At 43.6% G+C, this 25,167-nt stretch overlaps 1 long non-coding RNA gene across 1 annotated transcript in view; it reads right to left on the bottom strand.

Annotated features, from left to right (window-relative positions):
• Positions 1-12,363: 12,363 nt before the first annotated feature.
• Positions 12,364-25,167, bottom strand: part of LOC125620438 — a 17,550-nt gene continuing 4,746 nt past the window's right edge. The window contains exons 2-4 of the long non-coding RNA XR_007352108.1: positions 24,165-24,203; positions 23,755-23,875; positions 12,364-12,561 (exon numbers count right to left, since the gene is read on the bottom strand). This is a non-coding gene — a long non-coding RNA (uncharacterized LOC125620438). The remainder of the gene's footprint in view (positions 12,562-23,754; positions 23,876-24,164; positions 24,204-25,167) is intronic.

Genomic DNA, 25,167 nt, shown 5'->3' with positions numbered 1-25,167 from the left:
CATGCTAAGCATTATTATAACTTTTAATTATTAATTATTAAACAGCAAGAAAAAAATGGTATCACCTTTCATTACTAATTTCATTAGTAATCATCACCTTGATTACTAATGAGGGTTAACATTTTAACATAAGGCTTCGACACTTTCTTTTTCTTTTATATAGATATATTTATATATTTTTCCCCATTTTCTACCAGGTTTTAGTGCTTTCTGATCATTTTGTACATGTTCTTTATAGACAGAATGCTATGGTCTGACTATGTCTTTCCAAAATTCACGTGTTGAAGTCCTAATCCTGAGAGATTATTGGTATTGGGAAGTGGGACCTTTGGCAGGTGGGCTAAGTCATGGAAGTGGACCCTTCACAAATGGAATTAATGCCCTTATTTTAAAAAAAGAAAAGAAGAACTGAAATGGTTCACCCCTTCCACCATGTGAGGACATCAGAAAGCTCAAAGAGGAAGCAGGCCCTCACTAGACATCAAATTTGCCAGTGTCTTCAACTTGGACTTCCAAGCCTCCAGAACCGAGGGGGGAAAAATAAGTGTTAGTGTTTTGTTTATAAACTACATAATTTGTGGTGTTTTGTTATAGCAGACCAAGTGGGTGAAGGCAAGGAAGATATCAACCCTTTATCTGGCATATTATTAAAAAATTTCTCAGTGTGTTATTTTGTCTGCAGAAGTTTATAATTTCTATGTGGTCAAATTTATCAATTTTTCCCTTTCCACAAATAGTATGCTTTAGTGTTCCACCCTACATTAATTTTTAGCATACAATGTAAAGTGAAGTGCTAAATTTACCCTGCAAATAACCCATGATTGGGCGGGGGATGGTGTTCAGTGGTAGAGCACTTGGCTAGCATGCATGAGGCCATGGTTCCCATCCTCAGTACCACCAAAAGAATTAATTAATTAAAAAATTAAGAGTCCAGCAGTGACAGCAGGAGATAGAAATGTGTTAGGCAGGCAGGATTAAGCTCCCCCTGCCCCCAATTTATAAATGGAGTAGACAGCTTGTGACCAGTGACTCCACTGGGGCCTGAAAGTCTGCCCCAGAACCCTGAGCCAGTCCCTGAAGCAAAGCAGCACTTGGTCAACATCCTGATGGACTGGGGACCCATGAACACCAGTGCCCTGGTGTGACTGGACTCAGAGACCCACTTCTTTAAAAAATCTCCAGCCCAAACTGGGCACAGTGGCGCACACCTGTAACCCCAGTGGCTCAGGAGGCTGAGGCAGGAGGATCTCAAGTTCAAAGCCAGCCTCAGCAAAAGTGAGATGCTAAGCAACTCGGTGAGACTCTGTCTCTAAATAAAATACAAAATAGGGCTGGGGATGTGGCTCAGTGGTTGAGTGCCCCTGAGTTCAATCCCCTATATACCGCCCCCCCCCAAAAAAAAATCTCCAGCCTATGATCTTCAAGGCCACCTAATTCCCCTCTAACATTATCATATAAACCCCTAGACAACAGCCACTTGGCGGCCACCCTGTCTTGACACCCTGCCCCTGGGTGAGCGCTCCTTTCTTTCTACTTAATAAAATCCTGTTACTTTACTCTCATCTTAGTGTCAGTGGATCTCATTCTTTGAATTCACAAGACAAAGAACCAATAAATCCCGTGTCTCAGCAGTACTTATTGGGTAATCCTTTCTACACTCATCTGTGATATATAGTATATAGCAGTATATAGACCTCGCAGTATATATACTAGACTTTCATACATAAAATTGTCTACCAATTATTGTGTTCCTTTGAGCTATCATTTTATAATATCAGTCTTTTCATTGCTGTAGTTTTGTAAGATACCTTAATAAACACCTGGTAGAAGACATTCTCCTTCTATTACTTTTCCTTTTCTTGAGAGTCCTAGAAGCCAGAGATCGATGGATAGATAGATAGCTATGGATATATACATTTTTTTTCTTCAGATAGGTGTTCACAAGAGGCTTCTCAGTGGAATCTGACAGACCCACAGAAAAGATATATAAAGATAAGTGGCCTGGGATTTCCCCCAAGGAAGTAAATAGCTGGATAGTCAGACTGTGATGATCCTAATCAGAAGGTCCCAATCATTTACACAGTGTCCAAAAAGCTCTTTTTTTTCCCTTCATTGACTTAATTTTTATTTGCCTTACTGCACTTGTTAGAACCTCTAATACAATGTTTAATTTCTGTTTGTTTGTTTAATAGTTTTGTTTTTTAGAGCTCATAGTAAAAGATTGAGTTTTTCCTTATATCCCTTGCCCTACACATGCACAGCCTCTCTATCAATACCCCCCACAAGAGGGGTACATTTATTTATCATGACCAATAAACCAATAATGACATATCATTATCACCCAAATCCCAGCGATTACATTAGAGTTCACTCTTTTTTTTTTTTTGGAGGGGGGCGTTGAATGAGGATTAAACCCAGAGGCACTTTACCACTGAGCCACAACCCCAACCCCTCATTTTATTTTTTATTTTGAGACATGATCTAAATTGCTTAGGGCCTTGCTAAGTTGCTGAGACTGGAGACTGGCCTCTAACTTTCAATCCTCCCTCCTCAGCTTCCCACATCACTGGGATTTCTGGAGTGCACCAACATGTCCAGTTACAGTTCGGTCTTAGTTAAACAGATTTTAGTGATTCTTTCTTGATGGGGTGGGATGGGTAGTTCTGTGGTAGAACTCAGGGCCTTGTGCATGCTAGACAAGCACTCTACCATTGGACCACATTTTCAGCCCTAGTGACAATTAAAGATGAGCACACAATTGAGGATCTCAGGCTTTTGAGAAAATATCTTATCTGAAAGAGCCTGAAATAAGCAGAATAAAGCTGTCCAGAGTAAGGAGAAATTTTGCATGGAGAATTTTTTAAACTCAGTGTTTTATTCAGGATAAAAGAGGGTCCTTGCATCCATGAAATAGGAAGATGAGATTCCACAAAACACGTAGAGAACAATGACAAACCAAGTTATTGGAAAGTAAAGACAAGATAGCAGAATCAAAAACTTCAGTAGATAGATTGGAAGTTAGTTATGCAAGTCCCAAAAGCTAGAGTAAAATATTAAAGATAGAGACATTAGGAAAAAAAAGATTAAAAATGATCAAAGGATGAGTAAAGGAGGTCCAACTAGCAGGAGTTCCAGAGAAGGAGACAGAAAATATCAGGAGTGTAAGTAATCAAAGAAAATTCAATCATTTCTAGATTGGGAGGCCACTAAGTGCCAAGGGATGAGCAGAGGTCCACCCTATTGAAGAGTTTCAGAACACCAGAGACAGAGATGTGCCTACATGTTCCGAGAGTGAGCCCATAGTTCCATGTACAATCTCAGGACTCAGAATAGCATCAGGCTTTGCAACAATATTGAAAGCTATCAAACAATGGAACAAAGCCCTCAGGATTTCAAGGAACCTGATTTTAAGCCTGGAATTCTATACACAGGCCTGCGATTGTTTTAATGCCATGATTCCTGGAAGGTTTTAACAAATATGCCTATAAAGCCAGCTGGACTTGGTGCCTTTTTTCAAAAATTGTTTGGCAACAAATTGTCTATTCAAGTTTTCTTCTTCATGAATGTATCTTAGTAATTTGTATTTACTCACCAAAAAAAAAAAAAGAGTGAACTCTAATGTAATCGCTGGGATTTGGGTGATAATGATATGTCATTATTGGTTTATTGGTCATGATAAATAAATGTACCCCTCTTGTGGGGGGTATTGATAGAGAGGCTGTGCATGTGTAGGGCAAGGGATATAAGGAAAAACTCAATCTTTTACTATGAGCTCTAAAAAACAAAACTATTAAACAAACAAACAGAAATTAAACATTGTATTAGAGGTTCTAACAAGTGCAGTAAGGCAAATAAAAATTAAGTCAATGAAGGGAAAAAAAAGAGCTTTTTGGACACTGTGTAAATGATTGGGACCTTCTGATTAGGATCATCACAGTCTGACTATCCAGCTATTTACTTCCTTGGGGGAAATCCCAGGCCACTTATCTTTATATATCTTTTCTGTGGGNTAACAAATATGCCTATAAAGCCAGCTGGACTTGGTGCCTTTTTTCAAAAATTGTTTGGCAACAAATTGTCTATTCAAGTTTTCTTCTTCATGAATGTATCTTAGTAATTTGTATTTACTCACCAAAAAAAAAAAAAAAAAAAGGAATGCCTATTGGAATTAAATGTTCAGACTGCCTTATTTCTTCATATGATATATCTTCATTCTGTTTGTGCTACAACCAAAAGCATGAAATAAAACTGTTCCTTGGCTTCTGTGGGTGCCATGTGGAGATGTTTTGTAATCAGGGTTAGGCTAGTTTGGTGATATAATGAGATTTTTTTCAACTAAAACCCCTGAGCTTTTTGCAAGTAGGAAGCCACTAAGCTATTACTAAGCATGAGCTTATGTGATTAGGAATTTGGGGAATAAAAGTGACGATCTGACATCTGCACCCATTCAATGTCATCATGTCCACCTCAACTCACTGATCTGACTGACAAGGATCATCCTCTTAAATCTAGATTCTGTCCATCTGGAGTATTAGCCACTCCCAGCTTTGGTAAATCAGATTTCTCCTCCCTCTGATAAATTTAAGGAGCTTAATGTAACGGCATTCCCTGGCAGAGAGGATGCTGATTCTAGAGTCTGGTTGGTTGAGGTTTTTGTTAAGCTCAAAATATCATTTCCAAAAAAGCCATATCCCTTGCTCCATACCTCAAACCACAGAATGGGAGGTGGCAGAGGAAAGTGATGCAGGGAGCCCAAAGTTGAGGTGGGGGGACTTGACTATCTAGGCCATTCAGTGAGCACAAAGGACCTCAATCAGCCCAGCTGGGCCATGTCCAGAGGAATCTCTGGAACCAGAAACAGGAGCTCTCCAGAGGAGAGAAGGCAAATCTCCAGGAGGCAAATGAGGGCAGGAAGGCACAGGAAGCAAGCCCAGTATAGGTCCACATAGCTTGCCCAGCGGAGCTGGCCAGGCATTCGGTTAGGATCATGGGTGCAAATGCCAAGCTCTAACCATGGTCAGTCCTTGCCCAGACAGAGCATAATAAGCCAGGGATCCCAGGGTGACTTCCCAGGAGGCTCTATGGTGGCCTCTAGAAGGACAGCAGAGATGACAGCAGGGCCTTTCAGAGACAGACACACTGAGAGTACTGAGAACTCTACAATCCAAGCCATGGCATCAATGGGACTTTGGAAATTATTTCCAAATAAGATTAAGCATACAATTGTGTTTCAGCGTGTTTCAGCTGCTGGGTTTACAGGCGTGTGCCACCACACCTATGACAGCTTAGAAGAGAACCCCAAAATATTGCATGTGAGGCAGGTATGTGACAGAAAAAGAAAGGAAAGGAGGCCACCTTTCTGACCCTGGGGTGGGAACAGGCAGGGAGGCTAGAAGACAGAGATTGCCTACACAAGGGAAGAATCTTCTCTGAGTGGGGAGCTAGCTCTGAACAGACATCTGAGTACCTTCAATTTAGGGAGGAGGTCCTAGGACACATGGAAGTCTGGGTCTACCTCCCATAATGGAAGCCAAAGTGGGGAGACTGTACCTTTTCCCTGGAAGCTAGCAGCCAGGTTTGGCCCTAACTTACATTCAACCAAATCAGACGGTCCCATCAAGGATTCTTCAGAAAGTGGTAGAGAGAAGCCCAATGCATGCTGCGGAGCATCCAGGGACTACAGACTCCATGACCACCACAGGAAATTCCACCCAGGGACAGCAGTACCAGTGTGAGAGTTTTAAGTGAACATTTCTCTGAGGGCATGTTGGCTGGGTGTCTTTAGTCCAATTCTGCTGCTATAACAAAACACCTGAGACTGTCTTGAACCCAGGGCCTCATGCATGCTACCCAAGTGCTCTACCACTAAGCTACACCCCCTAGCCCCAACCAGAAGACATTTTAATCAATAAAAACAGACCCCCAAATGATACAGAAGATGGCATTAACAGTGAAATTTAAGTTATATTATAAATATATTCTTGAGGATATAAAGGAAACTTGATTGTTCTGGAGAAAAAACATGAAATATTTTTTAAAAGACCAAAATGAATTTTGTAAAGAGAAGTAAATGTGATATCAGAAAAAAATACAAGGGATGAAATTTACATAAGAATAGAAACTAGTAAAATTTTTCAATAAAGATGAAGACATGCTAATAGAAATTAGCCAAAATGAAGTACAGAAAGAAAATTATTCAAAGAAATTGAATGACCATGGGATAATAATAATAAGCCATCTAATAATGAACAGGATAATCCCAGAAGAAGAGAGAGAACACAGAAAAAGATTTTGTTTTTCTGTTTTCTGGGTTGCTGTTTGTTTGTTTTTGTATTGTTTTTGGTTTTTCATGTAGGCGATGGAACCCAGAGCCTTGGGCATGCCAGGCAAGTATTCTACCACTGAGCTACATCCTCAGCCCAGAAAAGAATTTTTTTTAAATGACCAAAATATTTCAAATTTGATGAAAATCATAAACTCACAGAATCTCAGCTAAGAAACTCAATGAAATTGAAGCAGGATAGGTATAAACAAAACCACACCAGGGCACATCATAATCAAATAGTTGAAAATCAGAGACAACAAGAAAATTTTAAAAGCATTCAGAGAAAAAAGAAGCATTAAGAGGAACAGAGGGCTGGGCACGGTGGCGCATGCCTGTAATCCCAGCAGTTCGGGAGGCTGAGGTAGGAGGATTATGAGTTCAAAGCCGACCTCAGCAAAAATGAGATGCTAAACAACTCAGTGAGACCCTGTCTCTAAATAAAATACAAAATAGGGCTGGCGATGTGGTTCAGTGGTCAATTTTTGCCCCCAAAATTCAATCCCCAGTACTCTCCCCCCCACACACACAAAAAGGAACAGAGGTAAGCACAAAAGAAGACTTCTCTTCGGAAACTAAACACGCTAAAACAAAACAGGACGTTTTTTAAGTTAAAAACAAGGCTATCAACCTATTGCTCTAAATCTAGAGGAATACATTTCAAAATGAAATTGACAGATGCCTACAATGCATATGAAAATATTATGCTAAGAGAAGAAGCCAGTTCACAAAGACCAGGTCTTGTACGATTGCCTTGACAGTTAATGTCCAGAACAAGAAAATCTAGAGACAGAATGCAGCTTAGTGTTACCCAGGCTGGGAGCTGGGGGTGACAGTGACTGCTGAGGGGTACCCCATTTCTTTCTGGGACAATTAAAATATTCTGAAATTGACTGTGGCATTGGCTGAACAGCTCCACGAATGTACTGACAATCATTGGATTGTACACTTTGAATGAGTGAATTGTATGGTAAGTAAATTACATCTCATCAAAGTTGTCATTTTTTTTAAGAGAGAGAGAGAGAGAGAGAGAATTTTTTTTTAATATTTATTTATTTAGTTAGTTAGTTTTCAGCGGACACAACATCTTTGTTTGTATGAGATGCTGAGGATTGAACCCGGGCCGCACGCATGCCAGGCGAGCGCGCTACCGCTTGAGCCACATCCCCAGCCCGTCATTTTTTTTTAATGAAAGCAAAACAAAGGTATTTCAAACAAAGAAAAACTCATTCATTGCCAGCAGGCTTGCACTATAAGTTATGTTTAAGAAGATTCTTCCAGCAGAAGCAAAAGGATACTAATGGAAATTTGGATCTACATGAATGAAGAGAGAAAAAATGGTAAATATGTGAGGGAACATACGAATTTTAAAAATCTCTTTTAATCTTTTAATCAACTGAAGTCAAATCTCAATTATCTTTTAATTGACTGAAGTCAAAAATAATGACATTATAGTATGATGTTCACAGTGTATGTAGGAATAAAACAGAACAGCAGTAACCCATTGGCCAGGAGAAAGAGAATGGAAATACATCTTTACAAGGTTCTTACATAATACATAAAGTGGTAAAATAATATTTGAAGACAGACCATGAAAATAAATTAAAGATATTGTAAACCCTAGAGAAACCTCCACAAAAACATGTCTTAAAATAGAGATACAGCTTCTAAGTCAACAATGGAGATAAACATAATAACATAGCTTCCACTTCCAGAAAGAGGCACCAGAGACCTCCAGAACCAGAGGAATAACGTGATAGTGACTGCTCTAAATTTTCTTTTTGTCTCAAAAATCCAAGATTGGGAGGCTGAGAAGGCAGAAAATGTTAAATGCCAACAGGCACGGACCAAAAAAGAAAAAAAGAAAAAGCTCCAACAAACACTGCTCTCTCTAGACAAAAGCCAAAGAAAGAGGCAGCCTGGCAAGGCAGAAAACTTTGAGACAATAACCACCCCAGGCAAACACCACGGAAAAAAACTGTGCAAGTCACAAGGCTGTACGTGTGTACATTTGCACACAATGTTGTACGGTGAGGCCACACACCCACCCACACTAGCAAAGGCTGGGTGGGGAGCCTAGACTTCCACCCTCAAGATGCTAAAACAAGTTGCTCCCAATACCCTTCCAGGGTGATGTAGAGAAAGCCAAGTAGGGAGCTAGGAAACATAAGTCACATATTTGAAAGAAAGAAAACTGTTTGTATTTGCAGATAACAGGATTGTGTATGCAGAAAATCACTTGTACTTCTGTATGTTAACAGTGAACTTATGAACTTTAAAATACAATACCATTTAAAATCACTGAAAAAAATGAGGAGTGAATCTAACAATATGCATGTTTAAAACTTACACAATGCTAATGAAAGAATTTTTTAAATATTTATTTATTTATTCTTTAGGTGTAGATGGACACAACACAATGCCTTTGTTTTTATGTGGTGCTGAGGATCGAACCCGGGTCCCACCTGTGCAAGGCGAGCGTTCTACCGCTGAGCCACAATCCCAGCCCCTGAAAGAATTTTTTTAAAGAATTAAATAAAGCCAGATGTGGTGGTGCATGCCCACAATTCCAGCGGTTTAGGAGGCTGAGGCAAGTTCAAAGCCAGCCTCAGCAACTTAGTGAGTCCCTGAGCAACTTAGTGAGACCCTCTCTCAAAAAATCAGAATGGCTGAGATGTGGCTCAGTGGTTGAGCAACCCTGGGTTCAATCCCTGGTTCAAAAAAAAATTAAATAAGTGGAGAGATTTATCATGTTCATGGATTGGAGGATTCAATATAGTAAAGATAATAATTCTAACTGGTCATAGTGGTGCATGCTTGTAATTCCAGCCACTCAGGATGCTGAGGCAGAAGGATCTCAAGTTTAAGGCCAACCTGGGCAACTTAGCAAGACCTTATCTCAAAATAAAATAATAATGTCTGAGGATTGAGTCAGTGACAGACCACTTGCCTAGCATGTGCAAGACCCTGGGGTTCAATGCCTAGTATTAAAAGAGAAAAAAAGAGATAATTCTCTCCAAATTGATATTCAGGATTAAGGGGATTACTATCAAAATCCCAGTAAGTCTTTTTATTCATATTGACAAGGTTATTCTAAAATTTACATGGAAATGCAAATTTACTAGAATAGCTAAAATTACATATATGTGTGTGTGCATTATATATATGAAAAAAATCAGCCTATCCAATTTCAAGAATTATTAGATAGGCACTAGAACTAGCTGCATGGTACCGATGGAAAGATAGAACATCACTGGAATGAACCGGAGAACTCAGAAATAAACCCAATTATTCTCAACTGATTTTTAATAAAGGCACAAAATCAATTCAATGGAGCAAGGTAACCTTTTCAAGAAATAGTGGTGGAACAATTGGACGTACATAGGCAAAGATAAATAAATTTTAAAAAAAACAAATGCAGGGCTGGATTATAGCTCAGTGGTAAAGTGCTTGCCTAGCATGTGTGAGGCACTGGGTTCAATCCTCAGCATCACATAAAATAAACACATAAATAAAATCAAAGTATTGTGTCCATCTATTTAAAAAAATTTTTTAATGCACCTCACCCTCAGTCTCACACCTTATACAAAATGAATCATGGAATTTAAATATCAGTTGTAAAGTTATAAAAAAATCATTAAAGAAGGTCTGGGGATATAACTCACTTGGTAGAGTGCTTGCCATGCATGCCCAGGGCCCTGGATTCAATCCCCAGCACCATAAAAAGAAAAGAAAAATATATTAAAGAGATTTTGGACTAAGCAAAGAGTTCTTAGACTTGACACCAAAAGCTTGATCTATAAAAGGAAATATGGATGAATTGAACTTCCTCAAAATAAAAATATACCCTCTGTGAAAGACTCTAAGAGAATAAAAAGAAAAGCAGCAGAGAGAAAGAAAATATTTGCAAACCATATATCCAACGGAGGACTAGTATCTAGAATATACAATAAACTCTCAAAACTCAACAGTAAAAAAGCCAAAAATTTAATTAGAACAGGGCAAAAGACATAAAGAGACATTTCACTGAAGGAAGATACACTAGTGACAAATAAGAACTTGAAGTGTATCGACATATTTGCCATTAGGGAAGTAAAACTAAAATCACAATGAGATATCACTCCACTAATCATGCTGAGTAAAGTAAGCCGATCCCAAAAGACTACACACGGTACAATTCCATTTATATAACATTCTTGAATAATATATGAACAATAGAGAAAATCAATTAAATCAAACTCATTCTTTAAAAAATACATAAAGACATAAAAAATTGATTAACCACCAGCCACACTGATGAAGACAAAAAGAGAAAAGACCTATTTTACCAATATGAAGTACAGAGATCCTACAGCTATTAAAAGAATAAGAGCTGGGCGCAGTTGCCCACACCTGTAATCCCAGAGGAGTTGGAGGCTGAGGCAAGAGGATTGGGAGTTCAAATCCAGCCTCAGCAAAAGTGAGGAGCTAAGCAACTCAGTGAGACCCTATTTCTAAATAAAATGCAAAATAGGGTTGGGGTATGGCTCAGTGGTTGAGTGCCCCTGAGTTCAATCCCTGGTACCCCCCCCCCAAAAATAAGAATATATTATGAATAATTTCATGCCAACAAATCCAACAATTCAGATAAAATGGACAAGTTCCTTGAAAAATATAAACAACCAAAGATCACTCAAAAATCGATAACCCAGACACCCCTGAATCTATTTAAAGAAATAGTTTGAAGTTTGAAATCTTCCTACAAAAAAAACCACTCCAGGCTCAGATAACATAACTGGTGAATTCTACCAAAGATGTAAAGCAAAGATATTAGAACTTCTACACAAACTCCTCCAGAATATTTTTTTTAAACTTGATTCAGTATAGGAGGCAATCATTAGCCTTATAAAAATAATAGATTAAAAAATTCAAAAAATAAATTACAGACCAAAACTCCTCATTGACATAAACATATAAAGTATTTCCCCCACTTTTGGTACTGGGGATTAAACTCAAGTGCACTTAATCCTTGAGCTACATCCCCAGCCTGCTTTATATTTATTTGGAGACTTGCTAAGTTGTGGCTTGCTAAGTTGCTTAGAGCCTTGCTAAATTGCTGAGACTGGCTTTGAATTCACAATCCTCCTGCCTCAGCCTCCCAAGCCACTGGGATTACAGGCGTGCACCACTGCACCCATCCTAGACACAAATAATCTTTAACAGAAGTTTATATAGAAAGCTATGACTAAATTAGCTCATTCCTGGAATATAAGGTTGCTGAAACATTAGATAGCAAAACCATGTGATCATTTCAAAAAGTACAAGAAAGCATTTGACAAAACTCAACATCCAGTGGTTAAAAAACTCTGTTATCTAAGAATAGAACTTCCTCAATCTGATAAAGAGTGTCTATTTTAAGAACCACACTCAATGTAGGCAATATTTCTGATCACATCACTTCTATTTAATGTTTTACTGGCCAGTGCAATGAAATATGGAAAAAGAAATAAAGGCATACATCTTATAAAAGAAAAAGTCAAATTCTCTTTATTCTTGAGATATAATAATTTAGAAAATCCCAATGAACCTACAAAAAAGATAGTAGAACAAATAAGTGATTTAGCAAAATTGCAATTTACAAAGTCAGTATACAAAAATTAACTGTGTTTTATATACCACAAAGAATAATCAGAATTTGAACTTTTAAAAATGCCACTTATGAAGCAGGGGGATGTAGCTCAGTGGTAGAGTACTTGCCTGGCATGCGTGGGCCCCTGGGTTTGATTCCCAGTACTATAATAAATAAATGAATAGTTAAGAATATAAAAATAAAAATGCTACTTGCAATGGCATAAAGCTAAAAAAAAAAACTTGGAATCAACTTAATAAACTGTAGAGATCTCTACCCTGAAAACTATGAAACATGGTGAAAAGAATATAAGATCTAACTAAATGGAAGACATACAATGTTCATGGATAACAGAACTCAATTTTTTTTTTTTTAAAGAGAGAGAGAGAGAGAGAGAGAGAATTTTAATATTTATTTTTTTTTAGTTCTCGGCGAACACAACATCTTTGTTTGTATGTGGTGCTGAGGATCGAACCCGGGCCGCACGCATGCCAGGCGAGCGCGCTACCACTTGAGCCACATCCCCAGCCCAGAACTCAATGTTTTAAAGTTGTTGATTATCCTGAAGTTGATTTGCAGATTAAATAGAATCCTAGTGGTAACCTCATCAATACTTGGGGCAGAAATTAACCTAGAAAAAGAACAAGTTTGGAACACACATGTTACTTGTTTTCAGAGTTTACTAAAGTCATTCTGATCAAAATGTTAACAAAAAGATAAGCATATGTAGCAATAAAACAGATAGAATCCAGAAGCATACCAACACACATGTAGTCATTTGATTTTTGACAAAGCTGCTAAAGTAAATCAGTGGGGAAAGGATTTTTTCCCCATCAGATAGTACTGCAACAGTTGAATACATAGAGAAAAAAAAAAGAACCTCAGCCTTACTTCACACGGAACACAAAAATTATCCCAAAATAAAATTTAAAGCCTAAACTTGAGAGTTAATCATATAAGATTTCTAGAAGTACAAAAAAATAGAAATTCTTGAGGTAGGCAAAAATTTGTGACCACAGGTTCTTACAAACACAAAGCATAAAGAAAAATTAATAAATAAGACTTCATCAAAATGATAACTAAAAGACATGAAAATGTACTCAATGTTAGTCCTTAAGGAAATGCAAATTTAAATCACACTGAAATAACACTACAAAATGCTTTAAAGGGGATAAATGAAGATTGATCATACCAACTATATAGATATATCTCAAAACCATGTTAAGTTAAAAAAAAAGAAAGAAAATATATATGACATTCTACAACAGACAAAAGTTTAATGATAGAAAGCAGACTAATAGGTACCAGTTTCCTGGTCTACAAAGTGGGGAAGTCGTCTCCCTAACTACCTACCTACTCATCAGGCTGTTGCAAGGATTAAATGAAAATTAAATAAAATAATAACCTCTATGGAACACAGTATCTTGCACATCAAAATTGTTAGCTATATTTTAAAAGAAGTGTCATTATTGCGGCAGAGCTGCTAAGGCTCACTGGTCGAGCTGACCTCTTCTTCCTGGACACACTGCTGGACCCCACTCCCAGACTCCAGGCATCTAGCAGGATTACACAACCAGTTCTCACCACCAGGATGGGGATGAAAGTGACGTGTGTCACTTACAGACCAGGCAGCTCAGGGCAGGTTGCCTTCCCCATGTTTCCCTTTCTTTGCTGGTCACTGGAGAAGATTCAGCCGAGAACTCTGAGCCCCTAGAGGAGGCTGCAGGAGTACACAAAGCAGGGCTGGGCCCATTGCCCTGGACTGTGAAATTAGCAAAACACAAACTTTCTTGTGTTAAGCCACAGAGCCACGGAGAGCTGGGTTTTTATTTTTGTTGTCATTAACTCATTAGTGTAACTAATCCAACATGGCCATGCAATGCACACCCACAGACAGCACTGCTCTAGCCTTACCCTTCCTGCACTGAACACAACTCCTCACAAGCCTTAGTTCGTGGCAGACCAGTTCCCGGCTCTGTTGTTTCCATTTCTGGCCTCAAGCTTGAATCTCCATCTTTGCTTCCTGAGTCTAGAATCACCCATGAGCCAAATCCCCACTGATCATCCAAGCTGTAAGATAGCACACCTTAATCTCTTGGCAGTGAGGCTTGATAGAGCAAATGCAGTCTAGTGTTTCAAAGTTACAGACTGAAAAGTATGACTTGGACTATGTGACTCCGTCTCTAAGTCTCAGTTTCACCATCTCCAAGACAGGGATCCTATTGACTTCTGCAGTATTTTCGTGGAGATGAAAGTTGGCGATGGATGTGTAAAAGGGCCCCACTCCCTGTGAAAGACACAAGTCTCTCAGGAGACCCAAACTCCTTTGCTTGTTCCCAAGGACTACCAGAGCTAACCAGGCCCCAGGAGCCAGCCTACAATGCACAGCAGGGTGAACAGGTAGAGAGATGCCCTCCTGGCTCCAGAGGGACAGCATCTGCTTATCTCTCTTTCCTGTATCCATAGAGACAAAATCATAGACTTCTTATTGGAAATACTCTGAAACCTCCTCTAAATCACACGCTGACAACAGCACCACAACACAACAATCATCCAGGGACACTAGTTAAAATCCGTTGGATTTATTATACTATATACTCCCCAGGACAAAGCCAAAATGCTAGAAGCACATTTGATTTTCACAACAATTCTATGAGGTGCATAGTCTACAGATGAGGGAAATAAGGTTTAGAGAGATTAAGCAACCAGCAGAAAGTCACACAGCTACCAGGTAACTGAGCTAGAAAATTAATTAATTCATATGTTCAATCTTCCACTGATTTAGTCAACAAATTTTTTCTGCCATCTGCTCCATCCCAGGTCTTACACTGGGACCAAAGACCCAAAGATGCAGGAGAATAGAGTCTGCAAGGTGCTCGGGGGAAACGGAACCATGACCCATGAGATCCAGTCCTTCTCTAATCCCCTCCCCGAGCTCTGCCGCCTCCAAGAGCCACAAACCCCAACACCAGCCCAGAGACGTTTCCTGAGGCTGCTGTTTTCCTTGGCCCCCAAGTTGGGAGACTGTATGTTCAAAGAGGTGGAAAACAAGACAGCGGCTGGGGGTAAGGAGAGAGCAGGCCCGCCTCCCCCCAACCTGCCTGTCCAGGGTGGAAACAGGGAGCAGAGGGGGCTGTCCTCCCACCTACCCACCAGCCCATCCAAGCCATTGTTCCCTTGTTGTGACAAGGGGTTCGGCTGGGCCCACAGACGGGACCGCGGGCTTCCTCGCCAGCCCGAGGTGCTTGGACAGCTGGAGGAAACAGACGGCCGGCTCAGCCCTCCACTCCAACAACAACAGGCTGCCCGCCACTGGCCGCCCCACCAGGGGGCTGGCCTGGAGCCAGCCAGGCCACCCCACTCCGCCCCACCACTGGCAAAACATGTTTTCTTGTTTTCTGAGGGGGAGGAGGAGGCCCGTACCCATCCTGAGCAAACACGGGAGCTGATAAGCACAGACGGGGTCTGGCTGCCAGGCTGCCAGCTGGGGCTGCCATCAGGGCCAGGGCCAGGCCGAGCCCAGAGGTCACTCAGGCCAGCCTGCCAGGTTCAGAGTAGGGTGAGGGAATAGAAAGCTCCTTGCCATTCTGGGGGAAAAACACCCAACCCAAGTCTTTCCTCACTGAAAAGACAAGGGCCCAGAGGTGGCCAGACTGCAGGGACAATCACTGACCCCAGCAGCACAGAGGCCAGCCTTGAGAGCTGCAATGTCCTAGGATGCCTGCTCTTAGCCAGCCTCTCTGTCCCTCCCCTCACCAGGAACACCATTATCAGTGCTCCTAGAGAACATGAGAAATAAGGATTGCTGCCCATCAGCTTTTTCAGAAAGGTTAAATGACTGTTCAAGGTCACACGGCAATTGGTGCCCATTGGGATATAAGTCCACAGCTGCCTGTCAAGTCCATGTTCTTTTGCAGGCCCTGTCCAGTCCCACCACAGCCCACCATATTTGTAAGGGTCTTTGCTTTATCAGACTTAAGTTATTAATTTCCTAGAGATGTGGTGGGAGCATTATCAACCTGCCTTATCTAGATCTCATTTTTTGTTAGGAAGTTCACAACAGACCAGTTTGATTAGAGTCTCAAGAGATCCTCCCAGAGTAGGAAATAAAGATTTGTACGCAAAGGGTTTGTTTGGGAATTGGTCCCCAGGAAGCTTCCATAAAGCAACAGAGATAAGGAAGAGAGGGGACCAGGGGAGAAGGGACTGCTGGGAGTGACTGGGGTCTATGCCTCTGGGGGCCTCTGGGGAGACAGCACAGAGCAGACCTAGGCCTCAGGACGCAAGGAAGCTGGCCTGTGAGTCCACACTTGTACCTGTCCTTGACCAAGGGCTATTCCTGGCACCCTACTCTCCCGGCTCCCAGGCTGCCCCGTGAGTGGGCCCAGCAAGCCCCTGCGGCCATTCCTCAGGCACAGAGCAGCCAGTTCACAGCATGAATGGAAGGACCTGTGCCGGGCGGGCGTGTGGCTGAGGCAGTGACACCTGCTGCTGTCGGTGCAGTAGGGAGCTCCGCCCCTACTTGGCCAAAGAAACTCTTGTTCCTCAGGCCACACCAGCCCATTCCCTGCACACACGGGGACCCTCGTCAGCTCTGAGGCAAAGGATGCTCTCTCTCCCAGGATCACAGCCCCTGCAGCCAACCCACAGGCTCTGAACCCCACCAGGAAATGACAAGTCTTGCCATCCTGGCCAACCTGACCTGTCCAGAGAGAGTCCCTAGGAGTCTTCCGCTGCCTTCCATTCCCATCCATGACCTCTCCTCTGAAAGGCTGGCTGGTGTTTATTTTTTTTTTTCTCTCTTTTTGGAGAAACGTCATAATACTACTGTCCAATAATCAGTCCCCAAATACCCTTCTCACCATGTCCTCCTTGAGGAATCCAGACCCCTCTGGCCCACTAGCTAGTGCCACCATGTCCATGTACACTGAGTGCTGAGTGCCTAGCGAGGCCACACCAGGCACTTTCTGCACAAAGAAAAGAGCTGGAAGTCCAGTGGCTTGTCTGACTTTAAGAGGGCACACTATCTTTCAATTCCAACTCTTTGGAAAAAAAGGGAGTGTGTGTCCTGTTACAGAGGTTTAAAGCAGATGCCAGGAAGAGGCGCTCTAGTCTGTTTTGGTCCTGTGGTTTGCATGGATGCAGCACCCCAGGTGTGGGGGTGCTTGTGGGAAGCCCTGTCTGTGGTACCTTTAGAAAGAATAGTAAGGTGACTGAAACTCAGCCTGCTCTTTATTGTCAGCATCCAGAGAATATTAATGATTGTTATGGTTTGGATGTGAGGTGTCCCCCAAAAGCTCACATGTGAGACAACGCAAGAAAGATCAGAGGTGAAGTGATTGGGTCATCAGAACCTTAATCCAATCAGTGGATTGCTCACCTGATGGGATTAATTAACTGAAGGCAGGTGGGGTGTGACTGTAGGAGGTGGGCATTGGGGGCATGGCTTGGGGGGTATACATTTGTACCTGGAGAGTGGAGATCTCCTTGTCTCTGCATTCTGATCATCACGTGAGCCGCTTCCCTCCTCCAATACTCCTTGATGCCCTCCCTGCCTTACCTGGAGCCCGGAGGAATGGAGACTGCTGCCTATGGACTGAGACCTCTGAAACTTTGAGCCCCCAAATAAACTTTTTCTCCTCCACAATTGTTCTGGTGGGGTCATTGAGTCATAGCAGCAAAAAAAGCTGAGTAAAACACTGATGAAACGTGCCCCCCACCAGGTGGGGCTACTCCTACCACACCCCATCATGCACTACTGCAAACCCCTCCCATCTTGTAATGCTGGCAGACATTATGAACCAATCAGCTCTCCCACGGAAGTAAGATCTGCCTCAAATCCCTCCTCCATAGATTACTCCAAGCAGCAACATTCTGAGCCGGCCTCAGAAGTGATCCCTGGTACCTAACATCCCTAGGACCTAAAGGATGAGTCCTTAGGTCCCTGATGAGTCCACATATCCCTTCTCTGGGCTCGTGATCTAGCCTGGACCCCATCCTCTCAAGCTTAGTCCAACTCCCCATGCCCACCCACCTCTTCATTTCACAGCCCTTACCCATCTTCCCGTATCCTCAGCTCTATTTTTGCTCCATCCACCTGTTTCCTGTCCCCAGGCCCTGTCCTGGGAATCCAATCCAAACAGGCTAGACCTCTTGCTGCTCTAACCCTGGGTGGAGCTCTGCCTCTGTCAGATAGCATAGCCCCGCAGGGAGCCCTGGAAGATGACTTCTCACCTACGCATTGTGTCATCAATCCAACCTTGAACCTGCCGGGAATCCCCCACCAGGAGGCTGGGCCTTCAGCTCTTCCCCCTAGCTGAAGTTATATCATGGTTTTCCTTATAGGTTTCGTGTCTTCCCTTCTGCTGTAAAGTGAACTTCAGGTAGGTAGAGTTCTGGTCCATCTCATTCCCAACTGCATCCCCAGGACCCAGAACAGAGCCTAGTTGCAGCCAGCATTCAGTAGCTATCAAGTAGGTGGAGAAGTCAAGGAATTCTCAGCCTCTCAAAAACTCCCACCAGATCTTAGCCTCTGACTCCCTTTCCAGAAAACTGGCTCTTCAGGCCACAGAGGACCACAAGCTCTTCTGCAGCCCCTGCCGTGGCTCTGCTGCTACCTGTGCTCTCCAGTTTCCTGGAATCTGGGTTTTACCTCACCTGTCAAACCAATCAGCAGTCCCAGGAATGGAGACTCAGGAGGTGGAAGAGCAGGGAGAGGACCTTGAAATCAGACAGGTACTACCAACCATGTGACTCTGGGCTCATTGCTTAACCTTTCTAGGTCTCAGTGTCTTTTCATCAACAAAATGGTAGATATAATAAAAGCCATAGCAAGGGTGCTTATAAGATTAAATATGGAGGGGCTGGGGTGGTGGCTCAATGGTAGAGCACCTGCCTAGCATATGCAAGGCACTGGGTTCAATTCTCAGCACTGCATGTAAATAAATAAACTAAAGGTCCATTGACAACTAAAAATATTTTTAAAATATAGAGTTTTTTTTAAAGATTAAATAGGGAGGTAAAATATGCCAGGTATGTAGTGAACACCTTGAACCTACTGGGAGTGTGTCCCATTTTTTATCCTAAGTTAATAGTCCAGAGGAAAGTCCAGCCCACTCAGCCTCTGGGAGCCTTCCAAGGATCCCTGGCAAAAATGCACAGAAACCTAGGTGTGCACAGAGCTCAGGCTGAAGAGCACTGGCTTCACCACCAGGCACTGTGTGAATGGCCCTCCCTCTTAACCCTCCTCTGTGCCCAACTTTGTCACACAGCTTTGCCACCTTTCTCACAAGTTGGAATTTGTATCCTTACCCCTTAGTTCTGAGTCGGTCCTGTGGCCTCCTCTGGACAACAAATTGCAGCAGAAGTGACTGAGTGCCAATTGTGGGACAAGGTCCCAGGGGGCCTTCATGTTCATGTCTCCTGTCTTGCACCTCTACCATAGCCAAGAGAACAAGCCTGAGCCAACCTGCCGATGGACAAAGACATGTGGAGCAGAGCCAGGCCACAGCATCACCCCGTCTATGGCAATCTAGATCAGCCAATGACTGACCACTCCAGACCTGCAAATGATCTCATCCAAGTTCAGCCGAGCTGGCCTTTCAACCCAATTCACTCAAGACTTGTGAGCCATAATCCTTACCGATGTATAACACTGAAGTTACATGGTTCTTTTGCAGCAGAAGCTGACAAATACACTTCCCAGCCAGCTATTAGACCATTGTGCTCCAGCTTTTCTACCAATGGCTTCCCAGATTCTGTTCATACCATCTCCACCAACAGGAATTCAGTTACCTCCAGAGGCAGCCTATTCTAAAAGTATGTCCATATTCTGAACTAAAATCTCTCTCCAAGGGGCTGGGGTTGTGGCTCAGTGGTAGAGCTCTTGTCTAGCACACGTGAGGCCCTGGGATCAATCCTCAACACCACATATAAATACCAATTCACAGATTCACACCATCTCATTCCTAGGCCCATCTGCATGTTCAACTAAGTGTGTACCAAGCACTTCAAAGTCCAAAACATGAAGCCTTTTCTCTGTCTCTGCTTGCACAGGACAAGAAACCCTCAGTTCTTAGAAGCCTTGCTCTTCCTCACCCCCTAGGTTGAAACAGCTGCTGAATCGAGAGTGTTTTATTTCCTTAGAGTCAGGCCTCACTCTCCAGGAGTGGCTCTGAATCTGAGGCCTGGATCCCTCCTACAGTTACACCTCTCCATTCCTTCCTCCACACTAGCTGCCAAACTCCAACCACGGGTCTTCCACTTGAGAGTTACCCAGCACCTGCTCTGTTCCAAGAACTGTGCCAAGAATTAGGAGAGAAAAGGCATGGTCCCTGGTGAGGGGGCTTGTGGTCCTAGCACAGGGATCCTTGTTGGGTGCCTCCTGGACCAGGTACTTTATTTCATAAATATCTCAAATCCTTGTAATGAACTGTGGAATTTTACTGCCTCCATTTACAGATGAGGACATTGAGGCTCAGAAAGTTCAAGTGACTTGCCCGAGCTCTGCCTCATATATGGCAACATTTGGCTGTTGGTTCCAAAACCCAGGCTCGTGCTGCTGTCCCTCCCCTGCTCAAAATGTCAGCAGCAATCAGCATGAAAGTCCATCTCTATATGGACTCATACGTGCCCCAGGATTTCCCACACCCCTTGAGCTGTTCCTCTAGCCCAGGATGGCCTTCCACCCATCTGGACCTGCACCCTCCTAAAGTCCTGGCTCAGGAGCTCCAGAAGTCTTCTTTTCTACTAGGACTTTCCACTGTACTCTACTAGGCCCTCCGTGCTGGCCCAGGCTGGTCCTCCATGTTGGTCTTAGTGGTCCTAGGAAACAGACCAAGTGTGACCCATCTCTGGATTCCCCTGATGCATGCCATAGAAGGCCTGTACTCAGAAACTGTGGGACCAGACAAATTGGTTTGTGTTGGCTAGGACTGCATTGCTGACAAAATAGAAAAACAGGCAACAAATGTTGCCATGTATGAGACATTTCTTGGGACAGAAATTGCTTGTGTAGATTCATTTAACCATTATTTTTTAGCACCCACAATGAGCTCAGTCAGGATTCTTGGTTGTAAGTAACAGAACAAACTCAAGCCAATCTATGTTATAAAAATATTAGAGGATATAGAATATCCACAGGAAGACTTCCAGTGAGACTCGGAGAACAAGCAGGAATCCAGGGAGGCGTGGCAGCAGGAGCTCAGCTGACGTGACATTGTGGACAAAGAATGCATGCAGAATGCCATCTCAGCGCTCCTGCGTGCCTGTGGACATGGCCTCTCTGAATGAATCCTCCCCCTGTTCCTTCGTCTCTGGGTCATTCCCTCCAGATTCAAAGTCCTAAGCCTAGACTATATGTGCCTGCCTGAGTAGCCAGAAGGGGGAGGAGGAAACACATTGGTCCCTTTGACCTCTGTGGTGAGAAGGAGAGCTCTGCTTCCCTCCAAGATGCAAAGGAGGTATCTCAAAACAAAGAGGGACTGACTCTGGGGTGCTGGGCAGCCAAAATTATATGACAAAAGTCATCAATAGTTCAGAGCCTCTGAGGGCTGGTATTTTGGAGGGAGAGTGAGGAGAGGACCTTAGAGAGCACCTGTTCCCACATTTCCCCAGGTGTCAGCAATGGAACCATGAGATCAGGAGTTGAGAATAGCCCCGAGGTCCAACAAGTCATGTGAGAAATGCTGGCGACCTTGGATTTCTTCCTACAGCTGTGCTATGCAAGGTGCAGAGATCCTCAGCTGCTCTCTGGTTCACTTGAGCACACAGCCCTGTTCTTAGAGAAGGTTCTGCAGGCCTAACAACCAGCCCACCACACAGAGGGAAACCCCACTGACCCAACTCTCACCAGGGAAACTAGGAACTCTGTTGGCCTTACTAGGTTCCTGGCCCCCTGATTGGCAGCCCAGGACTCGTGGAAAGGAACAATTCCCAGGAGGAGACAGCAAAGATGGAGATAGGGACTTGGGCCCAGAGAACCAGGCAGACCCTCTCCAACCTGGCACCGCCTCCCCTTCTGTCTGCCGACATGAGCTCACCCTCCAGGTGCAGCTGAACAATGTACTCTCCCTGTGCTTCAGGGCCCACTTCCACCCTCAGAAAACCCTTTCCCAGGGAGAGGACAATGGTGTGGGCAGCACTGGGCAACCAGACCTGCTCCCCAGCTGCCTCAGCAGCCAGAAGGAAGGGGCTGGATGCCCAGCAATTCACAGGTGCTCAGGCCTCTGGCTGTGAAGCAGGGACTTTGGACCCCAGTCCTGGTTCTACAACACAGCTGTGTGACCTTGGGGAAAAGTAGTTAATTCTCTAAGCCTTGGCTTCTTCTGCTGGTGGGTGAAAGGATCCAGTAAAGTGTGAAGCATTCTTTAGATGTGAAAAGTTATTGCCATATTGAAGATCAAATGAGAAACTAATGTTCCTCTTTTCCTAATGAAAGCTCCTGAAAAAAGACCTCTCAGGTCACTCAAACAGCAGGGAACGTCTCCTAAAGGAGGTGTCTCCTGTTTGGTTAAGTTTGGCAGGTCCATGACCAGCTAAGAAATGGAAATAGGGTAGGATGACACCAGAGTATTCTTTCTAGAAATGCAATATCGATGGAGCACTGTTCACATGCCAGGCCCGTCACACACATTGATACACGCCGTGCCAACTTGCACTCTAGCTCAATGGTCATCTGATGGATTTCTATTTCTCCTTCAAAGTTCAGATTAGGCATCTCCTCCTCAGGAAGCTTCCCAGCCTGGGCCTGTGGGCCTGGCCTGGCACACACAGGTGGAGTGAATAATTGTGTAATCCACTTTGGTCTCCTCCTGTCGAGGGTGACCTTTGCTTTTACCTCATGTCAACCCTTGAATCGAGATTCCACATTTCCCCCCTCCCCCAAAGAAAATGCAAACCACAAAGCACCCAAGAACTGGAGGTTTTGTAAGTAAGACAGGAGCACACCCCTCAGCAAGAACCCCAAATGCTCATTAGATACATTTACTCCCCACGCTCCTTGCCACCATTTAGTCCTTAGGGGTGGGCAGAATAATGCTCCCACCCCAAGATGCCCATATCCTAGTCCCTAGAACCTGGGACTATATTAGGTTACAAGGCAAATGGGAATTAAGAACTGGGCATGATGGCACATGCTTGAAATCCCAAAGACTTAGAAGGCTGAGGCAGGGGGATGGCAAGTTTGGGGCCAGCCTCTGCAACTGAGGGAGACAAGACCCTGTCTCAAAAAAATGGAAGAAAAAAAGTGAGGGATGTATCTCAGCCGTAGAGCACTTGCCTGGCATGCACAAGGCCCTGCATTCGATCCATAGAACCTCTCCTCCATAAAAAGGGAATGAAGGTTCAGTTGACATTTAGAAGGAGAATATCTTTTGGGGGGTTGTCAAAGAAGCCATTAGAAGTATAAAAGGAGCCAGTGCAGTGACCCACACTAGTAATCCCAACGGCTTGGGAGGTTGAGGCAGGAGGATCTCAAGTTCAAAGCCAGCCTTAGCAAAAAAAGTGAGGCGCTAAGCAACTCAATGAGAGCCTGTCTCTAAACAAAATACAAAAAAGGAATGGGGTTGTGGCTCAGTGGTCAATTGCCCCTGAGTTCAATCCCCAGTGCCCCCCTCAAAAAAAGTATAAAAGGAATGTGGTAGCATACACCTATAATCCCAGTGGCTCAGGAGGCTAAGGCAGGAGGATCCCAAGTTCAAAGCTAGCCTCAGCAACTCAGTGAGACCCTGTCTCTAAATCTCTAAATAAAATATAAAAAGGGCTGGGGATGTGGCTCAGAGAGCCCTGGAGTCAGCCTTAAAGATAGAGAAAGGGAACCACGTACCAAAGAATGTAGGAGCCTCTCCAGAAGAGGCAGGGAAATGGGCCCTTCCTGAGAGCCTTCAGCCTGCTGACACCTTCACCTTAGCCTAGTGATGTTCATTTCAGAATTATGACCTCCAGAACTGTAAGATAAGAAATTGTACTGTTCTTACAGTAATCAATCCTGTTTAAGGCCATAAGTGTGTTGCGATTTGTTTCAGCAGTGACTGGAAACTAACTAACACATCTCCTTCTTGCCCTACCCTACCCAGACTGCCCCATCTCAAGCAATTCAGCTCTGGCCCAGAAGTGGCATAACACTCAACTAAACAAAAGCCCTGCAGTTATTCAAACCACCCTCCTTAAATAAAGGCAGTTGAGGGCCTAGGGTGTAGAGCACTTACCTAGCATAAGAGCCAGGGTACCACTTACCTAGCATGCTCAAGAGCCAAGGTACCATTCCAGGCACCACTAAATAAATAAATAAAGACAGGTTAGCAACCATCTCTTGTTACTCAAGGATATAGCTTTTGACAATAGAGCTTCCACCCTAGTGATTAGTCAAAGTATCCTTTCCAAAAATAGTTTTCTCCCTGGGGGATGTACCAGTAAGTGCAATTTCTCCATCTCAGCAGATGACATTTGAAAGTACTTGTGATGATCAGGCACTGCTGTCAGTACTTTACACCTGTTAACTCTTTTCATTATCCCAACAACTCAAGGAAGCAAGTGCTAGCTTATCCCCATCTTACAGTGGAGGCACCTGAGACCCAAAGAGGTCAAGTGACTCACCTGAGGTCACACAGCTAAGATTGCAACTCAGGCTGTCTGGCTGCACAGTCAGGTTCTTAACCGTTACAGGTGCTGCCTCCCTTCATGTGAGTAAATGAATAACGGAGGTAAACATGGACACTCGTGTAATGTATGTCTCTGTGTTCCAATGCTGAGAAACACTGTCATTAAGTCAGGGTGAGGGCCCTTGGTCCAGCTGGGGAGGAGGGACCTAGCTCATCCACAGAGCACCTTCCTCAGAGTCCCTTCTGCACATGGCTCTGGGGAGAGAAAGGATCAGAGAAAGCTGTTGAAGGGGTGGCACTGAGCTAAGCTCTGGAGGATCTGTTAGGTCACCATCGAGTGAAAGGTGGCAAAGACATCGAGTCAAAATGATCCTGAGGCCTGAAAGAGAAACAGAGTCAGGACAGAGACGCAGAGACAGAGATATACCCGCTACTGATTGTAGAGGCAGAGAAAAATCCACAAAAAAGAAAGGCAAAGAACAGCTGAGTGTGTCGTGACAGGCTGCTCCTGGCCCAACCTCCCTCCAGTCCTGGGACAGAAAATAGCCTGGCTGACCCGTAGTGTACAAAGCATTTCCTGTGCAGCCCTGGGGACCCCTGAGCTGTACTTTCTCAGGGGTGGGGCTGGGTGGGGGTGG

Source organism: Marmota marmota, unplaced genomic scaffold (genome assembly GCF_001458135.2).
Source record: "Marmota marmota marmota unplaced genomic scaffold, marMar, whole genome shotgun sequence".
Classification (NCBI taxonomy): Eukaryota; Metazoa; Chordata; class Mammalia; order Rodentia; family Sciuridae; genus Marmota; species Marmota marmota.
Note: the sequence above shows the minus strand (reverse complement) of the source record. Positions and strands in the feature narration are given on the sequence as shown.